Below are 15,210 nucleotides of genomic sequence, written 5' to 3' on the forward strand. Positions count from 1 at the left end.
CCAATATATTTAGGGAAAAAAAATTAGAAATTTTATTATTGAATATGGGCAACATTTTAGCATTTCAAATATATTTCCAATATATTTGGGAAAAATAAAAAATGTTTTTTTAAATATATTTTAAATATATTTTTCTTCCATGTGGGAAGTCATCACCCTACCCAACAAAAGAAAGGTAGTAAGACAAGAGGAAACCTTCCACATTTTTAGAAAGATGTTTAAATAATTTAAAGTGTATTTACAGCCTAAATCTAAAATCAAATAATGTAAAATAGAAAGTACTGCAGCTTTGAGGATTACAGTGCGGTCTATTTTTTTCATTGCTGCACTAGAAACATAGAAACATATAAGCATGACGGCAGAAAAAAGACAAAGTGGCCCATCAAATCTGCCCCATTTTTTTTTTTTTAATTTATACATGTTTTTGTTTTTGCTTTTTTAACTTCTGAAGTTTCTTTGAGATGAAACATATTGGATGGAACTCAAGGATGTGGCGTAATCAAGCACACATTTGATCCACTGGTGGTGCATAACTTAGGGGATTAAAGGGATATTTCGTAGTGCTGGTGTTATGGTGCCCCTTGACATGTGACGAAGGCTCACCCAAGACATGAGGTCTAATTACCATTTGGTCTTCACCAGAGCTCCAGATAATGTAGCTGGGCTGGATACCCTAGATCACAGGTGTCTAACACAAGGCCCGCGGGCTGAATCCAGCCCTCAAGGCCATTTCATGTGGCCCTTGCACCTCTCCTGCAGCTGCAGGAGAGCTCCAGCCCTCTTCTGGCCCTCCTCCAGACCCTGTACTTTTTGCTTTTCAGCAACGACTACAGCTTCTTCCCAGCAGCAGCACAAGATAAGGGGGTGCACTGTGATGTAAGGGAGGGTGGGGGACTCAATTTCTGATGGTGGGGAGGCTCTTGACGTCTTATGTAATAGAAGGGGGTGCTCTGGACATCTAGTCTTACAGATACAACCGGCCCTTTTGAGGGCAATAATAATGCTGATGCGGCCCGCGATTAAATTGAGTTTTACACCCCTGCCCTAGATGTACCCATAGATTGCTGGAACATATGGGTTAGGGTGAAAAGATTGTTCTCAGGGAAGCAGAAAAGAGAATGATCAGATCCAGAAAGAGGTCATAGCAGACAGCAGGCAAGAGAGTAGTCAGGTCCAAGCAGAGGGCATGGCAAGCAGCAGGGGAGAGAGTAGTCAGGTTCAAGCAGAGGTCCAGACATGCATCAAGCAATAGAATATTCGAGTTCAGAAAGAGGTAATGGCAGGCAGCAGGAAAAAAAGTAGTCAGGTCCAAGCTAAAGGCCTGGCAGGAGTGAGGCAAGAGAGTAGTCAGCTGTGAGCAGAGGTCTAGGCGGGGAGCAAGCAAGAGCGTTGTCAGGTCCTAGGAATCCTGGAAATCCCAGCAGGGATCCCTTGAGGAATCTTGGAAGACCCGGCAGGGGTCTTGCGAGAACAGTAACAGCTGCACTGAACACCTAGCTGTGTTTATTGTTTTACATATTTTAATAGTAATTTTAATAAAGTTGTTTTTTGCTCTTGATTGTGGTAAGTTCTTTGAAGCTGTAAAGAGGAAGAGCCCTTTAGACTTTCTGCCGCAGCGAGACAAACAGGCTGCATTGTGGCACGGTCTCTTCCCTTTAGTTGCAAAGCATTAGCACACTGGAGAAAGAAGCTGCTCACTCCCATGTGGGGTTGTCAGAGGCAGCCCCACACCTGCCCCCTTTTATTATTATTAACAATAGCTCCATCTGCAACAGAGGGTGATAAGATAAGGCTCTTTGGCAGCTGTAGCATGAGATGCAACCGTAACATCACAATATGTGATGTTATGGTGCTGTTGCTTGTAGCTAGGGTATACCCAAGAATTGAGTAAACACACATGGATACTTAAATGTGTTTATATTGTAGCAATTGAATGTGTACAGAAAAAAGTTTACAGCAATGGCACCATATACACTGAACAAAATTATAAACGCAACACCTTTGTTTTTGCCCCATTTTTCATTAGCTTTTCAAAGATCTAAGACTTTTTCTATGTACACAAAAGGCCTGTTTCTCTCAAATGTTGTTCACAAATCTGGCTAAATCTGTGTTAGTGAGCGCTTCTCCTTTGCCGAGATAATCCATCCACCTCACAGGTGTGACATATTAAGATGCTGGTTGGCAGGGCCGGCGCCACCTGTAAGGTGACCCATGCATTCGCCGAGGGTGCAACTCAGCAGGGGGCGCCAGCATCCTGCTTGCTGCACCGTCCGCAATGAGTATGCCGGCCGGGAGGCGCCCCTCTTGCTATGCTAACCTGTATGTTACTGTCGGCTCGGCGGCGCCCTCGGCTTGGCTGCGACATCATCATGTCTGTCACAGTCTGTGTGTGACAGACAGCGTGAGTCTCTCTCCTTCCTTCTCTCAGTCTCCAGCGTCGGAAATCTTTACAGCGCATGCGCACTAGGTTTCCCCCTGCCGATGACGTCACCCAGATGGAGGAGACAGGGTGGGCGGGCGCATCGCATCCAGAAGGACAGCGGGAAGGAACATTTTGAATCAGCGCAAGAAGGACCCCAGTTCCCAGATCCAGGAAAAAGGAAGATCCAGCTGTGCAGGTGACAAGTGCTGTGGTATCTCTATTCTCTAAATGGCAGACTGCCTATGTGTCCTCTCCTCTCCTGTGTGTCCTCCTTACCCCGCCGCTAATTTCTTACACAGCAGCATGTAGAAGACAGAATGTCCGAGCAGAAGGCGGGAGCTGTCCAACTTTTCAAGTTAAAAAGTCTGTGATTTGTTACTATGGGCGGTCCTAGCAACCAATCATCTGCCTGTTAAATGGAAAGTTGGACAGCTTCTGCCCTCTGCTCGGACATGCTGCATCCTCTGTCTTCTACCTGCAATGTAAGGTAAGGGACTCAGAAAACCCATTCACCTGCTCCTCTCCTCCCCCCCTCTCCTTCCATGGCCTCTCCGTTCTCTGCTCTGTGTCACTGTGCTCAGATGACAGCTCGGGAAGTGAAACTGTCCTAGGTGGAGAGGATCCATTCCCCTCTGTTCTGTCCTCTCCACCTTCAGCATGCCTGCAGCTTCAATAACATCTCTTCTCCAGCCCCTCCCATGTCCTCTCTCTCTCTGTCTCTGTCCTCACCTGGCTGCATCCCTCCCCCCCACCTTCTGTAGCTTCAACCTCCCCCTCTCCTGTCCACCTGGCTTTGCCCCCCACCTGGCTGTACCAGCCCCCTCTCCTGTCCACCTGGCTGCACCCCCCTCTCTTTTCCACCTGACTGCATTCCCCCTCCACCTGGCTGCACCCCCCCCCACCTCTCCATCTGTCTCTGTCCCCCCCACCAGGCTACACCCCCCCTCTCCTGTCCACCTGACGGCACACCCTCTCCTGTCTACCTGGCTCTGTCCTCCCCCCACCTGGCTGCACCCTCCTCTCCTGTCCACCTGGCTGCATCCCCAACCCCCCACCTGGCTGCAACCCCTATCTCCTGTCCACCTGGCTGCATCCCCCCCTCTCCTGTCCACCTGGCTCTGTCCCCCCCCCAACCTGGCTGCACTCCCTCTCTCCTGTCCACCTGGCTCTGTCCTCCCCCCCCCCCACCTGGCTGCATCCCCCCCTCTCCTGTCCACCTGGCTCTGTCCCCCCCCAACCTGGCTGCACCCCCTCTCTCCTGTCCACCTGGCTCTGTCCCCCCCCCCAACCTTGCTGCACCCCCTCTCTCCTGTCCACCTGGCTCTGTCCTCCCCCCCCCCCCGCCTGGCTGCATCCCCCCTCCACCAGACTGCACTCCCCCTCTCCTGTCCACCTGCCTCTGTTTCTGTTTATCAGGTGCTGCTATCCCACCTGTGGACCCAGGGCAGTCATGGGGGCCCCTGGGAAGGATGGTGGGACCTCCATGGACATCCATCCACTTTGCCTCCCTCCTAGGAAAAGACCAGTGATGGACTTTGCTCAGGAAGCAGCTGATGGAACACCATCTGTATTCCATCAGCTGTAGAGGAGTACAGAGGAGACATCCAGAGACGAATTGACCCCGAATGTCTAATCAAGAGTAGCTGTCACCTATATGCTACCACATAGGGGGCTATTGGTCCTCTATCTAATGGCAATAACAGTTATGTAAAAAAAAAAATATATATATATGTATATATATATATAAAAAAAAAACTTTTTAAACATTTAAAGAGCCACATATAAAAGCAAAACATTTTAGAGCCCCCCAAGACGGACACACAAAAAAAATGCATGCAATTGCCTTGCACATGTTATGCATCACCGCGCACGCCAGAGTGACAGCAATATTTCTAGCATCAGAACTGCTGCATAACACCTGATGTCCTGTAGGATTAGGGTACTGAAGTTTTTCGCTGTTTCATGGGTGCACACATGAAAAGACCCTATAGGTCATCAGTTTAATGTTATGCAGGAGTTCTGGTGCTAGAATTAGTGAATTTATTTTGAGATTTGCTTTTTTTTGGGGGGGGGGGCGCCAGTAGCTGGTCTTGCTAGGGCGCAAAATAGTCTAGCACCGGCCCTGCTGGTTGGACAGCATGATTATTGCACAGGTGGGCCTTAGGCTGGCCACAATAAAAGGCCACTCTAAAATGTGCAGTTTTATCACACAGCGCAATGCCACAGATGTCACAAGTTTTAAGGGAGGGTGCAATTGGCATGCTGACTGCAGGAATGTCCACCAGAGCTGTTGCCCGTGAATAGAATGATCATTTCTCTATCATAAGCCATCTCCAAAGGCGTTTGAGAGAATTTGGCAGTACATCCAACCTGCCTCACAACCGCAGACCACGTGTAACCACACCAGCCCAGGACCTCCACATCCAGCATCTTCACCTCCAAGATCATCTGAGACCTCCACCCGGACAGCTGCTGCAACAATCGGTTTGCATAACCAAAGAATTTCTACACAAACTTTCAGAAACCGTCTCAGGGAAACTCATCTGCATGCTCATCGTCCTCATCGGGGTCTCCACCTGACTGCAGTTCGTCGTCGTAATCGCCTTGAGTTGGTAAATGCTCCCATTTGATGGCGTCTGGCACTTTGGAGAGATGTTCTCTTCACGGATGAATCCCAGTTTTCTTAGATCTTTGAGTTCAGCTCATGAAAAATGAGGGCAAAAACAAGTGTTGCCTTTATAATTTTGTTCAGTATATGTTGCAGGTCATACACTTCTTCAGGTGGCAAAGGGCACTGATCATTCACAAGGTACTTTCCAATAGTAATATAGCAATTGGTTACATATCACAGAATGCTGGAGGAGCACTTATCCAGGAGGGGGCTAGGATGTTGTTTTTTTATCAAGCTGTGATCTCCAAATGTCCCTGCAGCTACCAGTGAGAAACTTTTCCAGGAAGCTGTCAGAGGAGAAACCTGAAAAGTAGCAACTTACTGTTTCCCTCCACGACAGGTACCCCTACCTGATACTATTCTAACTATCTCCTGATCCAGTAGGGATCTGTCCCCATTTTACTCCCACACAAGACAAGAAGAGGTTTAACCTTAAACTGTAAGGGGCTCTTTACTGAGAGTGGTAAGGATGAGGAACACCCTTCCACAGTTGGTGGCATCAGCTGGGAGTATCGATAATTTAAAAAAACTTTTAGATGGCCATCTTAGCAAACACAATATACAGGGATATGGGAACTGTAATTGACATAAACACAGACACACACACGCACACACAGGTTGAACTGAATGGACTAGTGTCTTTTTTCAACCTTAAACATGCAGAAAAAAAAAATGTTTTTGAGGGATTTTTTGAGTGCTTTTGGTGTGTTTTCAGTGGAGGGCTTCCGCATCAGGCAATAAGGAACAGCACATAAACCTTGTAGGATTCTGCAGCGAGTTTTATGTGTATCTTTATTCAACCTTACCAACTATGTACCTAATAACTATGTAACACTACGGGCACACCGACAAATGCAGAATCTCCTGTTTATGGAATTCTGAGTCAAGATGGCCATCCAAATCTCACGGGACTTCAGAATCCAATAGGATTGTCCTTAATGGTCTCCTGCCAGCCTACAGAAATAGCAAAGTGTCATCTTCAGGTTGGTGGATATACTGCAGGTCACACCTGCTTACATGTTGCACGCCCATAGTCCTGACTAAAGAGATAAAGGGCATATGACTACTATCAAAGTCTCTAAAGAAAGGTAGTTGTGGGCTTGTTTTGGGGACAAAATGCAGAATGAGCTATGCAGAGCCTGCACTGCAACTGACCATTTAGGTAGGCTTGGCATTTGTGTTAACAGATAGCTAAACCCAAGCACAAAAAAATTACATATATATATATATATATATATATATATATATATATATATTTGATTTAAAGTGTTCAGATGTAGTGGCTGCATTAATTTTCTTTATTTGGCCAAGTACATTTTCTACAAGTACAGAATAATTCCTGTAAATCCATTTGGAAATCCAGCACCTTTGCCAGTCCCTGTGCACTTGTAGGTAGCCTTGATTCACCACCAGCTCCCATCAAGCTAGCCAAGGCAACCTCCCCTGTTCTTGGGACAGACAACAAGCACATCTGTAAATGGGAGAAACTCCGCTACATTCTCCCAGCCTGAGGCCCACCTTCACAAATAAAAGAATGTCCACACCAATAGCTCTTTAACAGTTTTACTATAGACAGCATGTCTACAACTCTGCTTAACAACTGCTTCCTTGCCCATATTCCATGTTTCCAGTACAAAACATATCAGTACAATGGGACATAAACTGAAAGGTCCAGCAATCCTCCCATTTTCTCCACTGTGAGTCCCCTTTCTATGGCTTCCCACCTTGAGTCTCTCTCCAGGCCTAGGCCCAAAAGGCCTTCTCCTCAGGCTACAAAAACTACACAGTGTAAGTCAGAGGTAACCTATTCCCATGCTCCTTCTGCCCAGGGCTCCACCCACACAAGAATATAAAGGAGCTCAGACTCCACCCACTGCCTTTTCCCAAAGGAGTCTCTCGAAAATGGGTACCAACACCTGCTTACACAGTGAATTGATATCTCAAACATTGTTATCAGCTTTCCCAGTTCTAATCTATGAACTAAAACAACCAACCTATGTGTGATAAAGAGATGAAGAGGAGAGGGAAAGGTGTTTGTGGTCCAAATCAGAAGAGCAGCCTGGGGTTGCCCCAGCCAGGGGTCAGGGGGGCCCATTATGGTTTCTTTCACTGGGGCTTTGAAGGTTCTAGTTATGCCTCTGGAAGGGGAAGGGGGTGCCCCATCCCTCCAATTAGCTCTCAGAGCTCTCCTTACTGACCTCTGCAGAGTGTAACTTCAGCTCGAAGTCCCCTTCTTTCGGGCAACTCAGACAAGCTGTAAAATTTCTGGACTTCGAACAGCTGTAGAGAAGAGAAGACTGCAGATAAACAGGTACAACCTATGTAGGAGTATTTTTTTCATCTCTGTGTATCACCTTATGCCATATGTGAGGGTTTACAATCATTTTAAATCCAGGATCATTCAACCTGGAATCTGACCACTGAATAAGCTTTATAAATGCGGTGAATGTTCAAACAGGTGTCCTGTGTCAAAAAAGGAAAGTATATTAATCAGACTGATCATTGCCCTTCTTATAAATATTCCTACTGAAAAAGTGTATAATGTGTGTCCTTAAAATAGAATTCCGGTCTTTCCCTTCAGTCATGTCGACTAACAGAGTACATTTGAAATTCGTGAGGTTGTGGACTACTATAACCTATATATTTCGTATGAAATTTGATGGGAAAAAAATTACCTTTGGAACATATATTGTATTTAAAAAAAAAAATATATATATATATATATATATAAATCGTTTTCAACATTTTTCACAAATAAATATGTAAAAAGTGTGGCGTGTATTTGGATTCAACCCCCCTTTACTCTGATACCCCTAACTAAAATCTAGTAGAATCAATTGCCTTCAGAAGTTGCCTAATTAGTAAATAGAGTTCACCTGTGTGCAATTTAATCTCAATATAAATACAGCTGTTCTGTGAAGCCCTCAGAGGTTTGTTAGAGAACCTTGGTGAACAAACAGCATCATGAAACCAAGGAACACACCAGACAGGTCAGGGATAAAGTTGTGGAGAAGTGTAAAGCAGGGTTAGGTAATAAAAAAATATCCCAAGCTTTGAACATCTCACAGAGCACTGTTCAATCATCATCTGAAAATGGAAAGGGTATGGCACAACTGCAAACCTACCAAGACATGGCCGTCCAACTAAACTGACCGGGCAAGGAGAGCATTCATTGGAGAAGCAGTCAAGAGGCCCATGGTAACTCTGGAGGAGCTGCAGAGATCCACAGCTCAGGTGGGAGAATCTGTCCACAGGACAACTATTAGTCATTCATTCTACAAATCTGACCTTTATGGAAGAGTGGCAAGAAGAAAACCATTGCTGAAAGAAAGACATAAGAAGTCCTGTTTGCAGTTTGCAAGAAGGCATGTTGGGGACACAGCAAACATGTGGAAGAAGGTTCTTTGCTCAGATGAGAACAAAATTGGACTTTTTGGCCTAAAAGCAAAACACTATGTGTGGCAGAAAACTAACACTGCACATCACCCTGAAAACACCATCCCAACCGTGAAACATGGTGGTGAAATGATCATGTTGTGGATATGCTTTTCCTCAACAGAGACAGAGAAGCTGGTCAGAGTTGACGGGAAGATGGATTGAGCCAAATACAATCTTAGAAGAAAACCTGTTTGAGTCTGCAAAAGACTTGAGAGTGTGATGGGGAGGTTCACCTTCCAGCAGGACAACGACCCTAAACATACAGCCAAAGCTACAGTGGAATGGTTTACATCAAAGCATATTCATGTGTTAGAATGGCCCAGTCACAGTCCAGACCTAAATCCAATTGAGAATCTGTGGTAAGACTTGAAAATTTATAACAAAAAGTGCAGCGCTATCAAATATGGATTATGAAGAAGATATCGAGGAGAGCAGTCCACAGGTGAAAATTATGGTGAAGCATGCACAAGATATAAACATTCAGTGCTCTTCAATGTGCTGGTAATCCTCCACCCAGTCTCATTAGCCTCTCACCTCACCAAAGCAAGACAGAGTACTGGGTCCTACCCTCCCTGAGATACCCAAATTTGTTTATAGGAAGGCACCCACCTTAAGGGACCGTATAGCCCCTGGTGTGGTGGATCCTCCGATTCCTGTTGAAAACAGATCTTTTCTGATTTTATCAGGATTTTATGCATGTGGTAGATGTGTGGCATGCAGGCACTCTAAAACCAATTGCAAAAAACGCAAAGATTTTACTGCGACTGCCACTAATAAATCATATACCATCCGAGGTCTCATAACATGTGCTAGTGTAGGAGTCGTATACATGTTAGAATGCGGCTGTGGCAAGCAGTATATAGGGCGGACTTCCAGACAACTACAAGTTAGGCTCCGAGAACACGTGAGTAATATCAAAAAGGGTTTAAAAACACACAGTGTGTCAAGACATTTTCGGAATGTCCACAACCGTGATCCACGTAGTCTTAAATTTTGGGGCATCGAACACGTTAAACCTCACTGGCGAGGAGGGAATTTTATACGCCAGTTAAGCCGACGTGTATCTTTTTGGATTCACGAAACTAAGGTGTCTGCCCCCAGAGGTCTTAACGTGGAGTTCGATCTAAACTGTTTTATTTCTGACCGTTAGTATCTGTATTTGCATTTTTGTTTTTGTTTTATTTTTATATATATTAATCCTATTTTATTTATTATTTTTTTCATTATTACCGATTTGTATGTGGTGTATTATTTGTGTTATATGGATGGCTGGTTTTGAGGTCCTGGCCCCTTTTTTCCCGCAGATTCTGGGTTGTGTTTCTAAAACTATTCAGTTGAGATCAGCCCATGAAATCCTATTTTATAAAAGTAATTCGCTTTTAAAATTTTAAAATATTATATCTGATTCAGCAGGTCTGATCAGTTATGTATATGCAATTAGCCATTATTTTAATATGTTTATATGTGCTCATAGAAGGTGATCACCGCCAGTTGATTCCTGTATATCTGCTTTGTAGCTTGCATTTAGAGTCCTGGCGTCTTTATTGTTTATTTGGCTGTCCCCGGGGCAACAGAGTATCCCTTCCTGTGTGAAGGGTTCACTTCCTGTGTGAAGGGTTCACTTCCTGTGTGAGGGGTTCACTTCCTGTGTGAGGTGTTCACTTCCTGTCTGAGGTGTTCTCTTGGTTGCACTTCCGGGTCTGATGGCTATGAGTGACTATAAGTAGCCCTGTCCTTCTCCCTTACCAATAGCTGAGGAAGTCCCGTGCAGTGGGACGTAACGCGTGCGAAGGGGGAGGGGCCGGTGACGTCACCCGCCATCCATTGCGGTCGAGACCGCTGTGTGTAATACAATCTGCTCATCACATGCACTTGTATAGTGCTTTACAAGGTAATTTTTATGATTTTATGCTATGTTCAATAAAGTAATTTATTGCGGTAATGCATTATGTCCGGACCTTTGTTTTCCTATGGACCTGTGACCCGCTTTATGGACCTGTGATCTGTTACCTGTGAGCCTTATCTTCTGATGAAGAGGAATACTGATTTGATCTATATTTGTGATATCCTTGGAGAAAGTTTGTCTTACTAGCCCGTCTGGTGACACAGGGGCTAAGTGTGAGGTGAGAGGCTAATGAGACTGGGTGGAGGATTACCAGCACATTGAAGAGCACTGAATGTTTATATCTTGTGCATGCTTCACCATAATTTTCACCTGTGGACTGCTCTCCTCGATATCTTCTTCATAATCCATATTTGATAGCGCTGCACTTTTTGTTATATATTTGTTATTGGGACTTTTGGTTTATTGATCCTTTAGTGCATAGCAGCTTTCTATTATATTATTTTATACAGTTGCGCTGAATTTTTATCTATTAAGACTTGAAAATTGCTGGTCACAGACGCTCTCCATCCAATCTGACAGAGCTTGAGATATTTTGCAAAGAAGAATGGACAAAAATGTCCCTCTCTAGATGTGCAAAGCTGGTAGAGACATTCCCAAAAGATTTGCAGCTGTAATTGTTAGGGAAAGGAGGTTCTACAAAGTATTGACTCAGAGGGGTGAATACAAATGCATGCCGCACTTTTTACATATTTATTTTTTTTTAAATGTGGAAAACCAATTATCATTTTCCTTCCACTTCACAATTATGTGCCACTTTTGTGTTGGTCTATTACATAAAATCCCAATAACATACATTTAAGTTTTTGGTTGTAACATGACAAAATGTGGGAAAATTTCAAGGGGTAAGAATACTTTTTCAAGGCACTGTGTATATATATATATATATATATATATATATATATATATATATATATATATATATATATATACATACACAGACACATATATATATATATATATATATACACACAATAAATTATGATTTTATCTTAAATGTAATTTGTGGGTTATATGTTTTGGTGATTTTACTTTTGCAGTACAATTATAGTCCCATTCTATTTACTTTTCTCCCTCTACAGGGTGGTGTTCTATTGGTTATTGGATTATTTTACTTAAAAAAAAAAAACTGCTGATCTAAATATATTGAAAAGTGACTTTTGGAATTACAATACCATGTTAACACTTATATTAAATTTTAGCGAATATGCTTACCTATTCTTTACATAAAAATATAAATATAACATTCAGAAAGCATGTATTAGCCTTTTTAAGAGTAAATATAACTTTAATAATTATTAAATATGAATTTGTTCATTTTTAATTATTTTAATTACTAGGCTCCATATGACACTTATACCTAGACACTGATATATCCAAAATGATTTACTTATTTGCAATGTCAACAGAAATTAATACATTTATGCAACTTTTCAGATCCAACTTTTTTTATCTTTAATCTTTGGCTTTGTACTCATAGCTGTATTAATGGCTGCCAATTTTTCTTTAGTAGTTTCTGAACACTTGTCTTTGCATCAGACCCATAGAGGATATTCTTGGGTGGCCTTAGGGGAGAGAGATGAGGCACCTGGGCTGTAAATGGCGTCAGGCTGTTAGCACCAAATAACCCAGGGATATACAATTACATGAACATTTGAGAGGTAATTATGTGTGAGATGGTGAAATGTACACACACCTCCCCTCTGAGGATATATCCAGGCTCAGATGTCACCCGAAGTCCCTAATAACATTTAATTACATCTCCTTCCCCACCTGCTCCTCAATGTCACACCTGGGAGGTGCCACCTAATAGGACTGAGGATTGTACAGCTCTGTGTGTGCATGGCGGAGGGGAGATGGAAACTCTAATAATGGCCCCTGAAGACAGGACGCAGGTTTAGTCTCTGCCAGAAAATAGACTGTCATTATATTCTATGAAAGAAGCTTCTCCTGGGAGGGACTGCAGCAGAAAATTATTATTTTTGTCTTATTAACAAGAAAATGATTCATTGTTCACTGTCTGTATTATATATCTGGATATAACAAAGAGAAAAATGTTTACCAAACTGAAAAAATAAAAATAATAATTATATATGTATAATAATAGTTATTACAAAATATATATATATATATATTATATATATATATATATATATATATATATATATATATATATATATATATATATATATATATATATATATATATACTGTGTATGTGTGTATGTGTGTATATATATATATATATATATATATATATATATATATATATATATATATATATATATATATATATATATTTTGTAATAACTATTATTATACATATATAATTATTATTTTTATTTTTTCAGTTTGGTAAACATTTTTCTCTTTGTTATATATATATATATATATATACTGTGTGTGTATACATGTATTTCTTTTTTTTTTTTTATTAATGAATATTATTATACATGTGTAATTATTATTTTTATTTTTTTAAATATGATGCTCAAGTAAATATAGATAAATATATATATATATATTTAATTTTATATACAGTATATATAATATAATGTAATATAATATAATATAATTTATTATACATGTATAATTATTATTATTTTTATTTTTTTTAATATGATGCTCAAATAAATATAGATAAATATATATATATTTAATTTTATATACAGTATATATAATATAATGTAATATAATATAATATAATAATATATGTATAAGGTATATACAATTTTTTAATCGATAATTATACATATATCATTTTTTTACTTTTTCTAGTTGGATTTTTTCTATTTGGATTTCAAATAGAAAATATATAAAGTATATAATTTATAAAATAAAATGTTAATTGTTACTTGCAAAAAGGCAAAAAAAAATAAATAAATAATTACTAAACTGGCATTTTTAAAAAAATAAATAAAACACAGAAAACTGTCTTAATACAATATGCTGTTAAGCAGACATCAGATCAAACAGTCAAACTAAATTTTTTGGGTTATTGCCCTGGTGCATGTCTTTCACACCAACACAGTCTTGGTTCATGCACTGATATAACTAAGATTAATAACCAAAAAAAAGGTTTAATTTTAAAACAAATATTTTTCAAAAACATGTTCTTCACATGTTCAGGTTTACTATATTTCCTTTATTTTATTTTTTTTTTTAAGCTATTTTTTTTTTTTTTTAGAAAAGTAGGGGATTTTTTTTAGTAAAGTAGGGGATTTTAGACTGGCACAGCAAAGCTAAGTAGTTAATCAACAAGCACTATTGCTGCTATGTGGAATGAAAGTACGTGAGTACCTGGAAGTACGGGGAATTTCCGCTCGCTCCCAGCAGGTACATGGAGCTACCAAAGAAGATGAATAGGGAAAGTTAAATAAACCTGTTGCTTTACTTTGCATAGGGTTTGCTTTAAGCTTCAAAACATTTATTTCTTTTTGCTGCCAGAACATTTTTTTACATCTGCACATACATATTTAAATATCGTTTTTATTCATGAAAACATGCTTGAAACTGGAAAAAAAAATAGAAAAATTTCTAAAAGCAGAGACCCTGGAGAATGAAATGTTGGAGTTTGCAATTTGTTGTATAACAAGATATTTGTACTACTGTTTATCAAACCTATATTTTCAATAACAAATATACTCAAAATAATGTTAGTGATTACAAGCACAATATAATACCCAATTTTAAAAAATATATAAAAGATGAGGTTGTGTTGAGTAAAGAGTTACAAACATATGTCAAGAGTGCGATAAAAAATGGTACCCAAAATTGTCCATGGGCGTAGGCAAGTTCACAATGAATGATGGCCCTAGAATTTTTATTCTCACTGAGCATATGTGTGGTGTATTTGTAAGTTCTGTGCATGAGAACACCCAACACGCAGATTTGAGTTTGTTTGTGCTTGTGCGTGGGATGGAGGTCTTTTACATTTTTTTTTAGGATGTCTATTTTTTTACTAAACTTACATTTTTTTACATTTATTTCTTTATAACTTTAATGTTGTCTCAAGGGGGCTGATAAGCCCCTATGTGCTGGCATAGGGCAGACAACAGGTTCTCTTCAAGGAGACAGCAGGGGTCTCCTTGACACCTCTGTTGGGGTTTGACGTCTCCGAACCCTGAAGTGCTCAGAGCTGACCGCCTATAGGTTCATACCAACCTGTGGAGATCTGCGAATGTATGATCTCTCAAAGTTCTCCCTCCTAACACCTGCCACAGAGATCCCAGGCATCCAGGATGGAGAGGTGAGCCTGGGACACATGGTGTACATGTACATGTCCATGTAGAAGTGATCAGGTGGCTTTTTCAGCCGCCAGTATCACTTCTACAAAAAAGCCAACAGCCAGGACTAAAAGTGGAACCACATTTTCCACTGTTATAGCGGCTTGCAGTTGTCTTACCAGCTGGTGCTGGCAGCAAAAGGGTTAAACTGACATGTTGCTATAACTAAAAAAAAAAAAATGCAGAAGTGTTGGCTTCCTAGTCCCTCATTGTGTGCTGTGCTTTCATCCATGAGTCCCTACAGCTGTACAGGACACCGCAGTGATGTACTGTAGGTGTGGTCAGATGGAATCACAGAACACAGCAGGGGAGTAGGCTTTAGGCAATCCTGGGTGATTTCACTGTCAGTAAGGTGACTGGGTGACTCCACTATCAGTCAGGAGGCCTGGTGATTCCATTATCATTCAGGGGACTATGTGACTTCTACCAATCATGAGGCCTGGTGATTCCATTATCATTCAGGGGACTATGTGACTTCTACCAATCATGAG

The 15,210-nt window shown here is 40.9% G+C and overlaps 1 protein-coding gene across 2 annotated transcripts in view; it reads right to left on the minus strand.

Moving 5' to 3' along the window:
• Nucleotides 1–15,210, minus strand: part of CHD3 (chromodomain helicase DNA binding protein 3) — a 407,921-nt gene that overhangs the window by 17,627 nt on the left and 375,084 nt on the right. The window lies entirely within an intron of this gene.

Source organism: Pelophylax lessonae, assembly GCF_965119305.1.
Source record: "Pelophylax lessonae genome assembly, chromosome: 4".
NCBI classification, from domain to species: Eukaryota; Metazoa; Chordata; class Amphibia; order Anura; family Ranidae; genus Pelophylax; species Pelophylax lessonae.